Source organism: Columba livia, chromosome 2 (genome assembly GCF_036013475.1).
Source record: "Columba livia isolate bColLiv1 breed racing homer chromosome 2, bColLiv1.pat.W.v2, whole genome shotgun sequence".
Taxonomy (NCBI): domain Eukaryota; kingdom Metazoa; phylum Chordata; class Aves; order Columbiformes; family Columbidae; genus Columba; species Columba livia.
The window spans coordinates 95,746,688-95,764,192 of NC_088603.1; the positions used below are offsets into that span (position 1 = coordinate 95,746,688).

A 17,505-nucleotide genomic window follows, 5' to 3' on the forward strand; every position below is an offset into this window, starting at 1 on the left:
AACAAATCCAGAAACAAGAATGAGCAGGCCTCCAGCCATCTGCTTTGTGTGTTAGTCCCACTTTTTCACTGTAGGCACTGATTTTTGTTTGCTCGGCCAGATGATAGTTGTCTTAGATTCAGCTCAGTGTCCCGAAGTAGCAGAGAGCTGGAGATGTCAACAGATTGCGATGCCTTCCGGTAGGGGCTCAAGGCTCTGGGCTCAGCAGGGAGGAGCAACATCAACAGCTGGCACATCCCAGGACCTCTTTCCCATCTTCTCCTCTCATTTTTTGCTACAGATGTGAGAAGCAAATGATCTTGTCATTATTTACAAAGGCATCCTGATGTAGCCTTATACTCCTTTTTTGACTCAAGCCAGCGACAAACCTACCTCCTCCATCCTCTCTCCTCTCTATTTCCCTCCCTCTCACCTCTCTCCTTACGTTGTTCTCTGCTATTCTGACATTCTGAATTTTAATTTGGAGTAGTCTTTTCATTGGAAATTATAATTTCTATCTAGTATTTTTTTTTTTTTTGCAGCCTGTTCTGCAGCAACTGATTTTATGGGCCTGTTTCCTCATTCTATGAAACTAGATTTGAGTTAATTCTATTGAGACAGATATGTAAAGTTATACAAAATAACACAGAGGTCCGAAATAGAAGTAATTATTTTTTTTTTTTTTAACACCAAAAATACAGAAAGTGTACACTGGCCATGAAACCAGAAAACAAATCCTAAAATGTGTGATCAAAAGAAAACATTACCAAACCTCTGAACAGCAGTAGCAGTGTCAATTGCTAGTTCATATAAAGGAGTCAGTAGGGGATCAGGCAATAGCTGTGCAAAGAATAGACCAATGGTTTCTTAAAAATTAGTGTTCAGCTGATAGCCATTTAATTAAACTCTTTGCTTTAGCATCTGTGATTTTTAATGGAATTTCAGGAGATGTTAAAGGGAGGAGTTGGAAGATAAAATTTAATACAGATACAGAAACCTTTCATTTATTTGATAAATGCATAGTGTTTTAATATGTTGCTATTGCCATCAGTAGGCTGATAGATAAAAAATATGAAAATAGAAACAGCTGGTGGAAAAATCATCTAACTGTAACTGAAAAGTAAATACTAAGTGGTAGTGTCATTACAGTACAGCTATGCTTCAGAGATGTTAAGGACCAAAGTGAGAGGAAACGTCTTACACCAGAGATGCACAACAGACGTTCAGAGTTGATGAGCTGCTCCAGTGATCTGTGTGGAGAAAAAAAAATGCCACTGAGAAATAGCCAGGAGAAAAAAGTAATTCTATTTGCTGATAAAAAATGCAAAAAGATAGGCATGCATTAGGAACTGCAAGCCAGGAAAATTTTATTCTTATTTATATATTCCAAATATGATTATGATGTAGCCCATGTGCCATTAGCAGAGAACCTATGAGGCAAGCTTTGGGCGAGATTCTGTTTGCCGTTGCCCTTTAACAAACACATGGATGTAGAAGAGATAGGCTGGTCACTGAAGTCCTTTAGGCCTCGGAGAGTCCTGATCCTAGGGTTAGGTTGAGAGGACATCTAACTTACATCAATTGGCTTAATCATAAATGTCATGAACATTTTAATTAAACAGCCATAATCGTATGATTATGATTTTATATAAAATAGCTTGCCCTCTCACCCCATCAATGCTGCTGTTCAAGCTCAGCTCACTGAATGAGAAAGAATGAAAAATGCATGAGCTGGAAAAACAACAAGGAAAGAAGAACATGGCTCTGTAATAGCGACAGGCAACATATTTGGTAAGGAAGCAGTGTATCTAAACGATTCTGGTGTGAGTCTGTATACATGTCTTCACAGAACTGGTATTTCCTCTCATCTCTTCTTGCCAGCTGAGCCTCTACTTAAAAACTGCTTTTGGACTTTGCCAAACCCTTGAAATCAGTAAGAACATACTAAACCCAGAAGTTATGCAATACTCTGATCTCCCTGTTATCTGCCTATTAGTCTATCATAATATTTGATTTAATAGTATCATTACATATAGTAGTACTATGATAAGTTTTTGTTATTATGAAAAGTTCAGATGGTATTGCTCGTTCCTATTTTGCTATTTAGTTGTTAGGCTGCTCAGAATATATAAAAACAGAGCTTTAATTCCTACTGTTTCTGTTCCTAATTCTATAATGAATTTGCCTAGGTAGGGTCAACACCAAGTAAGTTTTAACACCTTCTGACTGTTTAAGTAGTCTTGGGGAAAAACAGTCTGTTGTCATGCAAACTGGAACATAGGCAGTTCCACTTAAATATGAGAAGAAACTTCTTCACAGTGAGGGTGCCAGAGCACTGGAACAGGGAGGTTGTGGAGTCTCCTTCTCTGGAGACATTCAAAACCCACCTGGACACCTTCCTGTGTAACCTCATCTAGGTGTTTCTGCTCTGGCAGGGGGAGTGGACTAAATGATCTTTTGAGGTCCCTTCCAACCCCTAACATTTTATGATTCTGTGTGATTCTGAGATTCTATGACTCTGTCATACCTGTTCTGAAAAATGTTTGGCTATCACAGTGGCAAATATTTAAATCACAGTTGTATTGTTCTTGTAATGAAGTAGACTGGAAGCTTCCTGCAATATATTGTGTTGTGTTTATTATCCAAGGAAAAACAAATCACTCTAACCTGGCCATTAATTTACCCAAAAGTTTTTTTGTGTGGAATCATTACAGATGTGGATGGAAGGATCAAGTTGTCCCTATACAGAGGTGTCAACAAACGTAGCCAAGTATAACCACAACTAGTGCTGCACAATTGTTGTCCAGCCAGTTTAACCTCTATATCCTCCACCAAAGTCCAGTCTATGTCTCAGATAATGGAAGAGACACATAAATTAGACTGTGATTTTAGTATAGTATACCTTTGAAAAAATGTGCTATCAGATTTCTGTAAAGGGTGGGAAAACAGGAATCCTTGAGGTATTCTCCTAACACAGAAGTCTATGGTCTTCAATAACATGGCATGGTGTACACTGATAAAGACAGAAATTGAACATTCTTATTATTTTTAGTCATTTTCATTGTTTTCTTTTTTTACTCATAAATTTATGCTAAGAAAACAAGATAGTACTTTAAAGTGATCATTGGGGGTATGGAAAAGAATATGATAAATCTTTAAGTTTAGTCTTGTTTAAAAGCCAAGAAAATTCAGGTTTTTGTGAAAGAACAGTGATAAGTGTCATAAGTGCTAGTTAGCAGATATTCAGTTAATGCAAAATATTAGCATATTTTTTATAAATGTAAATGAATATTGTTTATATTTTGCAGACTTTTTTCTTCCAGTTTAGTTTTCCTCAGTGTCAAGCATCCTCTTTTTATTTCCTAACTAAGCAAAAAGAACCATGCAGTCATCCCAATAATAAATATGCAACAATACTAGGCTCAAGAAATCTCAATTGGAAAAAAATAATGCAGCAAATAATATATTAGACTGGATCAGAATAAATTGCTGAAATCAAGTAAAAACATGCTTCTGTCCAAAACAAACATGTCACATGTGACAACTCCATTATACTAAAAAGCAAAAAGTGGGAGTTTCATGTAGTATGATGCAAATCATAGTTCTGTTTAAGGAAGATTTTGGAGTAGTAAATTATGATCTTGTTTAAGCTGTGATTCATCTTGTAAGACAGAAATGATCTGGAGTACTTCAGAGATTTAGGTTAAGGCTTTCTTCCTGTTTCAGAAGGTTTGATTCTTTTTTTTTTATTTGAATATCATACTGCTCTTGTCTTAATTACAGTGTGCCACTGCCTCAGTACATGTTGCGAAGAATTAAGCTTAACCCTTTGAAGGAGGGGTGGGTTATCTGTAAAAATACAGAAATGTGCAGCAACCAAATTTCTTAGTGTAAGGTCGAGTACTTGATAAAAACAGGTACATGTTACCCAGAAAGCACGAAGTGGTCAGCTTTGGCCCTCACAGCAAACACCAAATTCCCTTGAGCAGGAGAAAACTCTGCTGGTGAGGGCAGCCCAAGGAATCTTTTACTATGTCATCTGATTCTGACTTGCTCAGTCTAAACAAGAAGTGTCATAAGATGTCCACTCTAGGCAAAAGAGAGTTGTATGGACAAGTTGCTATATGGGACAGAAGCATTTAAGTGGAGCAGGACTACACAGGCCCTGCTGCCCCACTCCTTATTCCCCTCCTTGGGCAGAAGGAGAAGGCAGGACCTGGGCCCCCTGGAGACATCTCCCAACTCATCGTGTCACCCCACTTCCAGTACTTTTGGGCACTGCACCTTCTCAAGTTGTCATTCTCTTTTCGCCACAAGGAACGGTCCTTGGTTTTTGGGTCAAAAATGCCTTCCAGAACCTTTCTCATTATTAAAGTCATGTGTTAATATGACAATTGCACTCAAAGATCAGCACAGAAATCAGAAGACCAGCTGATTTCTCTGTTGTCACATCTTTATTTCATATGGGCTGTATTTATAACCTGCACTTCCCACACAAATATCTATTAATTTCACAATTTCTACAAAATGAAAAGCCTCTGGAAGCAACAAAATTAAAAAACAACAACAAAAACAAACAAACAAACAAACAAACCAAACCAAACCAACCAACCAAACAAAAACCAAAACAAAAAAACCACATTTTTTTTTCCTTCACTGTGGTAAAATTGACCATATGAAACCAAACGCAATAATATCTCAGGTGAGACCCAGGGGAAGCTTGAATTCCTTGGAGATATAGGATATATTAATAAGCTTTTTCTTTTTTTTTTCTTTTTTTTTTTTTTTTTTATGGTAAAATGTGTAATTCTTCCTTGTTTTGGGTTCATGGCTTCTTTTTGACAAAGTGAAGGGCCTGCTCTTGCTACATAACTCAGCTTCTTTTTCTTATTTAGGAAATGCCTCATACCTTTAGTAAGACAGTCTCCATTCAAGGAGGGAACAAGAATGGTAAGGGTCAATTCAGTTTACTTTTCTAATTTCTCTTCTGGAGCAGCACAAGCAAACATCAGAGACACGCAGAGGGGAATTCAGCCCAGTAGGGCTCTCCTGCAAACCCTGCTTGTCTTCCATGCTCAGCTTTCCTTTTTATTTTAGTTTTAACAGGAAAGGATGATTCTCCTCACATTTATTGGTGCATGGGGATTGTAGTGTTACATTCAGGCATCCATTTGACAGGCCTGGAAAAGCACATAAACATGCTACTTGCTGCTTATCTGACTTTTCTGCCTCAGTCTCCAAGTTGTTTCAGACCTGCGTTTGCAGGAATTTCTTCAAAAATGAAGACAAACAAAAAGTTCCAGGCAATAAGTATGAAAACAGATTTTTCTTTTTTTTTTAGGACATTCTTGTTCAAGAGAAGGAAGACTCAGAGAAAATAAGCTATTTTTTGTACCATTTTGATTATATTAAGAAGCAGTTGTGTCTGACAAACAAAAACACTTGCAAGGAGTACTAAAAAACTTTGCTTTCTAATCAAAACATTATCCTTCCATTCATTTCTTTTTCTTATTATTAATCTTCACCACACACTCACACTTTTCCTGTCCTGCCTCTTCCTTTTTTGTCTAAAAACACCTTTCAGAATTTGCAAACACAAGTCTTTGTTTGCACGCTTGAAAGACATCAAACTTATGGAAATTTCATTATTCAGTGTTTACAATCCAAGAAGCTAAACAGCTTTTAAATTTGTATGAGCAGCATACGACTGGACCTTCTCCCCAAGGTTTGTTTTGGTTTTTTGTTTTCTTTTTTTTTTAATTCATTCTGTACGTAATCAGTATTTAGAACTACTGCTTTGGTACTGAACACTCTATGAACTCACTGAAAAATTAAATAACCACATCTGTAAAACAATTGTAAATAATTCTAGTTGTAAAAAAAAAAAAAAAAGTCTGCATGCTTCATTTTTATGAGAAAGGAATATCACTGTAAAAATATTCAACCTTGTAATCAATAAACATAACCTTACAGTGTGCTATTACAAACCTTCATTTGTTTTTAGGTTTTACTTGCAAGCATTATTGGCTGCATGGTATGAAGGTCATTTTATGGAAAGTACACATATCAGATGTGACAAAGGTAACGTGCTATCGAGGATCTGTGTTTCCAGAAAAATGCTAGAATAAGCTACTACAGAGTAAAAATAAATAATAATTCTGATCTGCATTAGCCTTTGCAAATGTCAGTTTTATGAAGATAGTGACTGAAAAGCAAGCATTATTCCTAGGTTTTGCTCTACATACTGTTAATTTTGTCAAACCTGGTATTTGACATTTCAAATATTATATAAAATAAGATTTTTCTCTTTGCTTTCAGCTTCATATGAAGAACACAAACTTCCCAAGGGGAGCTGTTTGTTCTCACATTTATCCTTCTATCTGTTATTTCTCCAACAGCAAGGACAATGTTTTCTGGGGAGAGGAGTTTAGTTTTGTTTTTAGTTTTGTTCCTTTAAACATGTGTTTGGAAACTAACCAGTTTCACTGGAAATCTGGGCACAATATCTCAACTGACTGCAGCCAGCTTAGTATCAGGGTCTGAAGAACTCTCCATTCAGCCCAGATGCTTGCAACATCTCTAAAGGTTCTTTGATTAATTGAGGTGAAACCACCCTGTATAACAGGGTCAGCACACACAAGCTTTCATTATTTTCTTCATTTACATCAATTAGAATTATGGAAGGCCTGGGGCTACTCCTGACTTCTAAAAACATGATCTACTCCTAGGTTATGTTTAAATAGAGCACCAGAAAGACTACATCATATTTCATTAACAAATAAAACTTTTTTTTCTTTCATCAATGACAGCAAGATTTATATTAGGTGTATTGCTAAAGCAAGTCATTAACATATATCACTCAAGGTGGTCAGACTCTGAAGAACTGGAGCCTGGTGTATATCACAACAATCAATCTAACGATAGTGAATTTCATTTTTGCGCAGACTGCAGTCAAGAAAGAATGAACATCAGCTCCAGCAGATTTTGTGAATTCCAGTTTTCTTTTTATGACTGCTTATTTAAGTGGTGTGCAAACCATTCCTTTGTACTATGACTCAACTGAAGTATGCCTTTACCAGACTGAAAAAAAAAAAAAAAAAAGAAGAAGAAAAATGTTCAGGTCCTCTACCTTAAAAGCTAGATGAAAGGAGTAAGTCTACCACACATGTAGGTGACATAATATATCACACGTGAGAATGAGAGAGGTATTCCAGAAGTGAACCAAAAGAAACATGGTAATTCTCTACAGTCCAGTGTGTAGCAGCAGACATCTCTCCTGTGGATGTTGTGTCCAAGGTGAAATCAATGCCACATTTTCCTTTTCTCAGTATAAATTATTGCAAGTAACTGTAGCCTTGTCCAGCAAAGGAAAATTTAGCTCATCAAGTGTTTTGTCAACATGTGCAAATCACTTACAGCAACATTATTACTGCAAATATAGTAAATATTTGTGCAAATTTTATTAAAATCATTCTGAATAGTGGAATTACATGGTTTGTTAAATAACGTTGGGTCCATGCTATGTCTGTAAATCAAACCATATAGATCTGTGAATCTAAATATTTTGTGCAGAAGGTCTTCTACCAACTCCACATTATATTTCCCATTTCCTTTCCACGCTTCTGTAACACCTTCTAGCCTGTAAGGCTAGCAACCATATTCATCTCACAGATAGAAACTGGTAATTCTAGAAATGGGGAATAGATATTTTCCATTACCTTTAGCTGAAGTAAATAGTAAAGACTGATGTTATTAATCTAGATGTCAGACAAGAGTGGAACAGTCTGGCGTCAGGAAAAGGGTACAGGCACAGCCTCCTGATGGAGTCCAAGTAGGCCATCAAACCATCAAGTTAGGATTGACCCCCACAGTTATAGCTACTTTGTGATCTGAGGTCTTTGGAGATCCTCCAGATTTAGAAGAGGGGATGGCTAAGAGGGTCTCACAGAAGTCACAGTGTGTTCTATTTTTTTTCCTTCTTTTTTTTATTTTTTTTTCAATATTTACCTAGCATTTCACCTTCCATGGTATGAGTTGGAAAAGTAGATTTTGCAACAGCTCTGATAAACTGTCTTGACTATTTAAAAAATCTGGTCTGCCTGTGTCTATAACAATAACTTTTGAATAGGCTTTTTGCACTTTAATAGTCTAATCTAATTTTTAATTCTAATATTCATACAGTTCAAAATCCAGAACTACTTTTCAAAAATATCTGTCTCATTTAGTGGGAAGTAACAGGTACCCAGCTTTTCAGTTTGCTCATAGCATAACTGTAATATGCTAAAACACAGACTAGATCACAATTCATGGAAGAATACAATGTTCTAGGTCCACTCTCAATTTTCGGAATGTATTAAAAGTTAGCAGTTAGCTGTTAACATGACACCTAGATACCTGGCTGTCTAGACAAGGCTATTGGACCCAACTTGAGGCCTGGAGATTAAAGAAAAAAAGAAATAAGGAGGAGTTTGTTTTTAATATAATACAAAGAACACATCTGGATTCACTACAGTAGAAAATCTGATTGGAAAAGATGAGAGAGAAAAGCTGTAAGCAACAAGAAGCACTGGAAAGATAAAGAGTCAGTGGTGATGATTTGTTCAGTATAGTTTTGTCAGTTGTTTTTCGAGGCTGTTGGTGATGGGTCCTCACCACAGGAGTCAGAAGCTGTTAGAAGCCCTCTCCTGTTTCTGTTAGCGGAGAGGGTTTGTGACTAGCTTTGAAATTTTGCACAATATCTTGTTCAGAGTACTACCTACTGTTTTCACGTTGCATATTTCAACAGTATGAGACCACTCGAGAACTTGGGAAGCTTATCGCCTACTGCTTCTTAGATCTTGGATGAGAGAAGAGCATCTGGTCTCAGAAGAAATGCTTAAGAACCAATGCAAATGTTGCCCATCAGATTTCTTATGATAAGCACATTTGAGGCCATACTGAGCAGAGTTCAGGACTCTCCCAAACTGAGTCATGTCTGAATAGTGTTCACCAGTAGAAATGTATATTGCTGCTCTAGCTGTGTTGCACAGAGCATCTTGCAAATTGCTCTCACTGAAAAACTTGGTTCTATCAGCTCTAAATAGTAAGTACTAAGAAAGGAGGGCTTGTAAACTGCCTGGAAGTTCTGTGGCTGGTGAATCTCAGGTGTTTTGTTGTTCCTAATTTCCCTTTGAGTTTGAGGTGGAATGTATGTGGAAAAGGCATGTTATAGTTCATTATTAAATGCTGCATGGTATATAGGTTTCTCATCTTACTTGTTTCCAAACAAAAGTTGCCCTTGAATGAAAGACATTTTTCCAGGTGATGAGTTACTACATGAACAGTCAATAGCTTAAACAAATATGGACAACATAGCATTTAAGTACTGAGGCGGTAACAATTACCACAGGATACATTTTTTTTTCTCTGTTCATTTACAAAAGTTCAGAAATTTTATTAGCAATTCCCAGAATTTTACCTGACTTTCTGTTCCATCCTGACACTTTCTAACAGCTTTAATCAAACAATACTTAAATTTACAAATACATTGTAGCAGGACTGTATTAGCGACAATAGCACGTAAACACCTAATTCTTGTCTTATAATGAATACCATAGCAGTTCTTGCAAGTTAGGCATAGATAAGGAAGGGACAGAGTTCATTACAGATTTTAGATATTACAGTTGTGACTGGACCAGTGGGAAAGGGAAGCAAAATTTCTGCCATATGATCCACTGGCATATGAAACAATTACAAGAGCTTTGCTTCATCAGATACTCTGTGTTTGGATCCTTTTCATGAAACTGGAAGGGATTTATTTTCACACAGAACTTTGCCCTGAATTGATATTATAGTGATTCTTGCAATTTTGGTCTTTCTCTCTATCTGATCTGATATGTTAGATGTTGACAGAAACTTTGAACATATGTTTTTTCTGTAGATTTTGACAGAGTGCTGTTATTTCCTGTATAATAACAGTTTCAATTTCCTGTTCACCATTTTAGTTTTTCATACAGTGATCACAGAATAAAATCTTCAGGGAACACTGAATATAATTTGATCTATAAAGATGGCTGATTAATGAAATGATTAAACCCATTCTTCGTACCTAACAGATAACATTGAAATGGTTACACATTTCTCTTCCTTTTACAGACCTGGCTTATGACTATCAAAGATAAGAGAATCTGATGAAGAAGCTTCTGAATTTTTAAAAGTTACAAATGCTAACTTAAGTGGGACTGCAATCAAACAACACAATGAAAAATTCAATAATTTTTTGCCCATTATATTACTTTGGAAATGGTAGGAAGTTGATTTATGAGACTTAAATATTTCTGTAAAGTTTTAGAATGTTATTTATACATTCATTTTTTAATTAAAAAGACTCTTCTGCCAGCAGTTTACACTATAGAAATAGAATCATTCAGATTACCAACAGAAAATACCTAAGAAGATTCTGAATTGTGAAAGTATGTCTAATCCCTTGGGTTTAGTCAGCCCAGTCACATTCTTCAAGCTAATAATGTGCCTGAGAGTTCAGCTTGATTGTGGCAGACATGCTGCTTTGTAGAATTTAATAAATAATTCTGACTAATAACTTATTCGACAAATATAATGTTTTTTACTGTTTGCAGAACAGCAGTCAGCTAGTCATGATTTCTCTGAATTTGTTAATTATTTCTACTGATTTGCTGCATGTTCTTTAACTTAGTGGACCAATCATAAGCAGTTCCCTTTATGATTAATAGTAATATGATATTTCAAAATAAGTTGAGTCTCCTGATATTGTTTGTGTATCCTACAATTGCAAGTGGGTATAAATACAGCTTAGATTTATATGAACATTTATAATTTTACAGGAACAATTATACATCTATCTTTATTTTCTTGCTACTAATACCAGGAAAAACAGGATTATAATCTGTTGCATAAGGCCTGTGAAAGTGCTAGATAAATTGCTGCCATTATAAAAAATATGTTTTTATATGTGTGGATCCAATGTGCAATCTACTCTACACAAAGAGCAAACTTTCACTGGTCAAACTATGCTAAAATCAGGGGTGCTACAGCAAGGAGGAATTTGATCCTCAGCTCTCACAAATAACACCAGGGATCACAGATAAACCAGCAACTACATTTTTGGTTCATCTGCCCTTTTCTTCCTTATTACATATTTAAAAATGAGTAGGGCAAAAATGAGATCATATGCTTTTGATTTTCTGTGACTTAAATATCTAAGTACTTGAACAGTTTAATACCTTTTAACATTTGTTCTTTTATACTTGATGTTACTGCAATCAACCTGGTAGCATTATTCCTATTTTTTTTTCTTTTTTTTTCTTTTTTTTTTTTGCCTTTTTTATTTTTTTTTAACCCACAGTTGAAAATTCATTTCTTCTGCCTCCTGACTGCTCACTTGCTTTGCCTTGAGGTCTTTTTCGTGGAGTATCCCCTGTAAAGACCCTTTAAGGTTACAGTTAAATGGTTACAAGGTAGCCTTCTTAATAACAATAGGTGCTGTCTATGCTTTAGAAAAGGCATGTCATGCCTCTAGCCAAAAGCAGGGACCCATTTCCTTCAGGCTGGCCAAGTAACAAAACATAAAATTTTCTAAAAACAGGGTTAAAAGACAGCTTTGCTTCAAACCTCCCTCACATTCTTTAAGGAAAGCATACATTTTCTGTCAGAACTTCTGGTTTGAATTCTTGGTAATTGCAGCTTTTTATGAAACAGATGTTTTCATGGTATTACTAAGTGCTTCTAGTGGTCTTCTGTGCTTTAAACTGTGACTTTAGATACTTCATTACACAATCTGGATAAGCAGTGGTAAGCAGACCTTGAAAAAAACACCCAAATTTACCTTCCTTCTACTGAGCACAGGAATTAGCCAGCTATTTGCCTCCAGGGCCAGTAGACAGCCATACCTGGAAACGGTGAGGTGAAAACAGAGGGGAATCTCATTGCAACCTGTGATGGCAATGAGGCCTCTTATTGCATGAGGTCTGCTTTTTAAGAGTCTGTTTATAAATCTTGTTGTTGCAAAGCTACTCACTGATACGAACTGATGATTATTTTTTACCCCTCATGATAACGTTACAAAGAGTTACTGATATTTTAACTGTTGTCTTCTCTCTACTGCAGAAAAATTGAAAGGTTTAGGTTACTCTGATTTCAGGGGTTAGTGTACATACCAGCTAAAAGGATTAATTGCTATTTATTTTCATAATTTTGCAGATAGCTATGCCAGCAATACAAAAGTTTCGTTGGTGTACCCACTAACACTGGGCAGTAATGAGAACTCTTAAAAATTACTTTTCTAGAGGTAAACATTGAAATTGCTGCTGTGTGTTTTATGATACATGTCAAGAACACTGCCATTCTCTGGCTTGTGCAGACCTCACACCTTCCATGTTGCAAATTTTGGGTACTTTGTTTGATTTTGTTTGTTTTCATTATGTAACCAGGATTTTTAAAAAACCTTTCAGGACTTCTGTAAGCTAGAAAGTTGGCTGTACATCATTGTGACTGAATATTGAACTAATCACTTCAGTTAACTGTTGGCTATCACTGACAAGAGGGGAACTCAATAAACCATGAATTAGTTCAGAGCTCTATTCAGCTCAATTTGTTGCTGTAAGTTACCTTTTGTGAGTTACAATATCCACTTCCCAACTGAAAAGCTCTTACTAAATCACAGCAGCAGCCAATTTCAGTCATGACCCATGCAGGGCTGCCCTTTTCTTTGTGGTATTCAGCTGTCATTCAAGCCAACCCTTTTCATTAAATACAGTGTACCCCATCCTATGAAGGCTAGTTGAAGACAAAACATTGCAACTGCATACTACTTTTAAAAAAGTATGTATGCACTTTAATCCCCTGTACATTTGCTCTCACTAATAAACAGCCAGGGTGTTTATCCTTTGGAAATACTCAAAAGCAGGGAAAGTACTTTGTCCTGGTGCATATCTGAATGTATCGAATATCATGACTGTTCGCTCAAAAGCAGCTTGGTGTTACAGTTCCATCTTAAGTACTCTGAGACACAATACAGTCTTGATTTTTTTCTTTTTCTTTTTTTTTTTTTCCTAGGAAGATTCACAAAGTTTTATTTATATATATTTAAATATTTCCTCCTTTGAGAAAAATAAAAGTTATTAGATTTTATATGTATTTTTTATTATGCTTCATAGTTCAAAAAAGTTTGGAATTGTATTGCAATAAAATAACTGAGGAGTTGCTATTTGTGCATGTAGTGTGACACAACTCAAAGGATTTGTCTCTGTCTGATACTTTGTCTAATGTGGAATATTTTTCTGTATGTAACAATAAAATCAGCCTCTGTAAGTTTAAAATATTATAGATTGCTCTCATTAATTAAAAAAAAAAAAAAAGAAAAAAAAAAAGAAAAATGTTTTGTGAAAAATAACCTAAGTTATGCTTAAAGCCAATAACTGGAATTCTCTATTCTTATCTTCATATGTTATCTGGAAGTGTTCCATAAAACATGTTTTCAAAATAGTACATGTATGACATGATTCACTAACTTTACACCATGATTGGTCCTGTACTATGTTTTGGGAATTTATCCAAAAATTCCTGACGAAGTTTTGTGTCCTCTGCTCAAAGACTGCAGATCAGATAACTAAAGTAGCCCTTGTGGGACTTATAAACTATAAATCCAGGAAAGTCTTGAAAGAGACCAGAGCTCCACCAACCACCTGAAACAGACACACACCATGTCCTTTTCAGTTAAGTAACAGAATACTTTACAACTGAAAACGGTATAAACACAGTGTAAGTAAGAGTGTAAGTAATATAATCAAAGAAAGCTGAGTTGCAAAGAAATATATACCAAGTACTTCAGAATGGATTTATTAATATTTCTTCTTTATTTTCACCTAACCTGTTAATCTGGTTTCCTGATTATTTTGTACATATTTCTTTTTTTATGCTCTAACAATAAAAAAGATAGTGTGGAGTAATCATGTTTTGTAGTTTTTGTTTAAGTTTTCTTTTACAAATGCATCCAAAATTCCTTTATTACAGGAAATGGTGTGTGGGAGGTTATTTTTTATTTTTTCCAGTGCAAATTGAATGAGTCTGTTCTGAAAATATTATATTTTACATTGTATATATATTGTATTTACTTTTTTTCAGTAGATACATTTCTGTATGCATATTCACTTTGTGGTAAAACCTCTGTAAGTATAATTCTTATTTTTAATTCCACCATTGAACTGCAGAATTAAGCACCCTTCATATCACTGCAACTTCTTCTTTGATTTTTCATCTGTAAAAAATATATTTCAAAAACTGAATATTCCTAACATCTTATAAATAGAAACTTGGATATTTTATAGTTGTAAAAGCAATTGTATTCAGACTGTTAGATGTACAGGTTTTACTAATACTCTGTTAAGCTTCTGGTCTCAGACTGTCCACCACTGTGAAAAGCACGGTTAGTGTCTATGTGTACTATGTTGTGGGCCACATTAGCTTTCTAGATATGAAGCTTACCTATACATCTACATTGGCAAAACTATAAAAGTCATTCTAGGCAAGTCAACTCCCAAATGACAGTTCTGCTGATGGAGCTGTAACCTTCCATGTGCTATTTTGTCTGTAATTATTTTTTCTTCACATTGATGTTTAAACTGAAATTGTTTGCAGGAGTAGCTAAGGGATCTTGCAGTATTTAAAGAGCTTGCTTGGAAGTAGCCACCACTGCCCAGTCACCAACCTGCCAACGTTTCTATGCAGCCAACCTGCAGCTTTCAGGGTAGCTCATGAGCTAGCAAATAACTCCCGCACAGTCCAAAACAAAATCTTCCTGTATACTTTCTGTCAAGATAGCCAACAAGAAAACACAAAACTGTGCAAATAGCCTATTTAATAATGCCTAAAAAGGGGAAGAGATGGGCTGGATCTCCACCAGCCTTCACCTAATGCAGCCATTCATTTTGGAGCTGTTTCAAAGCAGAAAATGCCTCCATAGGTGAGATGGTTTTACCTGATGCACTTTCGTTTTCCACAGATGTAGTTTCGCACCTTCCAGTTATGAAGTTCAGGTTGACAGTGAGCAATTACCCAGGGAATTTTTGTTTTGAATGAAGAAGATGATCAAGAAGAGAAAATACTGTTCCTTAGTAAAAACTCCTGGGACATGCTACAGGCGTTCTTAGCGAGTGTAAATTACCAGCTCTCTCTTTTGAGCACTTAGACCCAAAGAGACTGCAATAAAGCACCCAGGCAAGGAATGCACAAAGCTGTTCTTAAGAATGGCTAGAGAAAAAAAAACTCAGGGTAAAGCAGTTGGTGCAACTACAGACTAGTTCACACTTTGAATAGCGCTGTGAATAGGGCTACAGGCCAGTAGAGCTGTCTTTAAGCTCAATGAGCTTGACTTGCTCTGACTGGCACTGTCATCCTTAGCACCAAGAGACTTAGAAACCAATGATGTTAGCAGATTGCAACCTCATTGATTTCATGCTCAAAGACCGTTACTGAAAATCTGTCTGTATGACATATTCTTACTCAGTAAAATTCAATTCCTTTCACAGAAGCCCAAGAAGAGTATTGGTAAGAAAGCTGTGTGTTATAATATAGGGGAACAAACACATTCCTATGTGCAGTGAAATGGCATTGTTGTCTTCTCATAAATGTCCCTCTTTCATAACATTGATTGACCCAGCACCCAGGTAGCTGAAGTGCTTGTATGCTTATTTAAAGGTACTGGAACTTCTGTTTCAGTGTTGTCCTGGTTTTGTTAAAAAGTGCTCCTTTCTCTCTGTTCTGCTAATTAGTTGCTTGGAACTTCACAGAACTACCTTACTTCCTGTGAAAAGTAATTTTGCTACTTTTTATTTTCTTACTTTTTCTTTTATCTTCAGTGGTGATAGCAGGAGTTTGACTGCTAGTACACAAGGCCTCCCCTCACAATGTAATAGGCATCTGATCCTTTCTGGAAAGATGATTAATCTGAATCAAATGTGACTACACAAATACACAAATCATGTTTTCTGTTTATCTAGATAATAAAATACTATCAGTCCACCATAAAACCTTAACTCAACCTGTGCACCCTCACCATCCCATTGTGTTCACCCTCTGATCTTTTACCAACACTGGAAGTGCAGAGGTTCTTGGAAGCGAAGAGAGCTCAGTTCAAACTCCTGTTCCAATGTGTGCTTGCTGTTACATAGGTCTTGCCTTCAACCCATAATGACACCCTCTAGCAGAACCTGGAAGCCAGCTCTTTTCTCACCTTTCCCTGCTTTCTTGAGTGAAAGTCCAAGCCACAAGGCTGGTGAATCGTTTTCAGACCTAGCCGCCTTCTTATGAAACTATGTTTTAAATTATTATAATAAAATTGAAATTTCAGAGTGAGAAAAATGTTTTCTTCTTCCTTCCTAGCAGTGTTTAAATAGTACTTTGGGAAAGGAGAGACAGGTTTTTGAACTGCTTCCAGCTGAGAACCACATCTAGCCATGCCGTTTTCTCTAGCCACTGACTAATTACATAAAGTATTTCTTGCTTTGTAGGGGCTTCTACTTTTCCCATAATTTGGAAAGGAGTCTTTGTGCAGAGGCTTGCTGATCATGTGAGAACACATTACACTCTTCAGGACACAGGCAGCGGGACCTATGCTGACTTGCTCCTCCCCGACATGGCTCTGCACTGTGAGAGGGAAGCTGTTGGACAAGCTGCAGACTGAGGAGCGTATGCCAGGAACAGAAGTTCAGGCATAGCAAATGCCAGCACATAGGGAGATTAAGCACCATCTCTGTTTTATCCAAAGATCAAATAGGTGGGAAGGGTTCCTTTGAACCAGCCACAGGGACTCTGCCCCAGACTTGGTAAATGGAGAATTCTTCTTCTGTGGTTTGTTTGTTTGTTTTATTGCTCTTGTTGGAGATTATAAAGAATAAACATATTTCATGATTATGAGCAGTCAGAGAAAGCCTCTGGGCCTTTTAGTTTGTTTATTTCTCTTTCCATTTTTCTTTTTTTATACAACCAACCAACCAACCGTCACCAACAAAAAATAAAATAGTCCCTGGAAAAGGGTAAGACTTTTCAGGAGTCATAAGATGTAGTACCTAGAAAGAATTTCGGCACAAATAGTGTTCCTCAGGACTGCACCTGCCATCTAGTTAGAGGAGCAAATAGAAGTTCTGCAGTTTCCACAGACTTTTTGCTAGGCTTCACCAGGTTCTCTCCCAGTTGTACATACAGCCTTCTTCCTTTGCATTTACTCAGACAAAGGAGTTTTATGGGACTCGCATATTTTTAGTTATGCATACATGGTCTGTGCAGGCTCCTTTTAGTTTTTGCAACATCTGATAAGGCTTAAAGGGCCAAAAGAATCTACTGTGTCACACAAAATATATTCCCTCTGTATTCACTTTGCTTTGCTTCACTGCAGACTTTCTCAGAGTAAAATCTTTCTTCTATCTATGTAGCTGACAAATTAGGGAGACCATGATACCTACTATTATGAAATTAAAAAGAACTATTGAGGCCCAAATATGTTGGAATATTTAA

General features: G+C 36.3%; 1 long non-coding RNA gene across 1 annotated transcript in view; it reads left to right on the forward strand.

Annotated features, from left to right (window-relative positions):
* LOC135578579 (uncharacterized) overlaps positions 1–17,449 on the forward strand; it is a 39,853-nt gene extending 22,404 nt beyond the window's left edge. The window contains exons 2-5 of the long non-coding RNA XR_010470373.1: positions 4,875–4,929; positions 5,321–5,704; positions 5,984–6,060; positions 16,503–17,449. This is a non-coding gene — a long non-coding RNA (uncharacterized LOC135578579). The remainder of the gene's footprint in view (positions 1–4,874; positions 4,930–5,320; positions 5,705–5,983; positions 6,061–16,502) is intronic.
* The last annotated feature ends 56 nt before the right edge of the window (positions 17,450–17,505 follow it).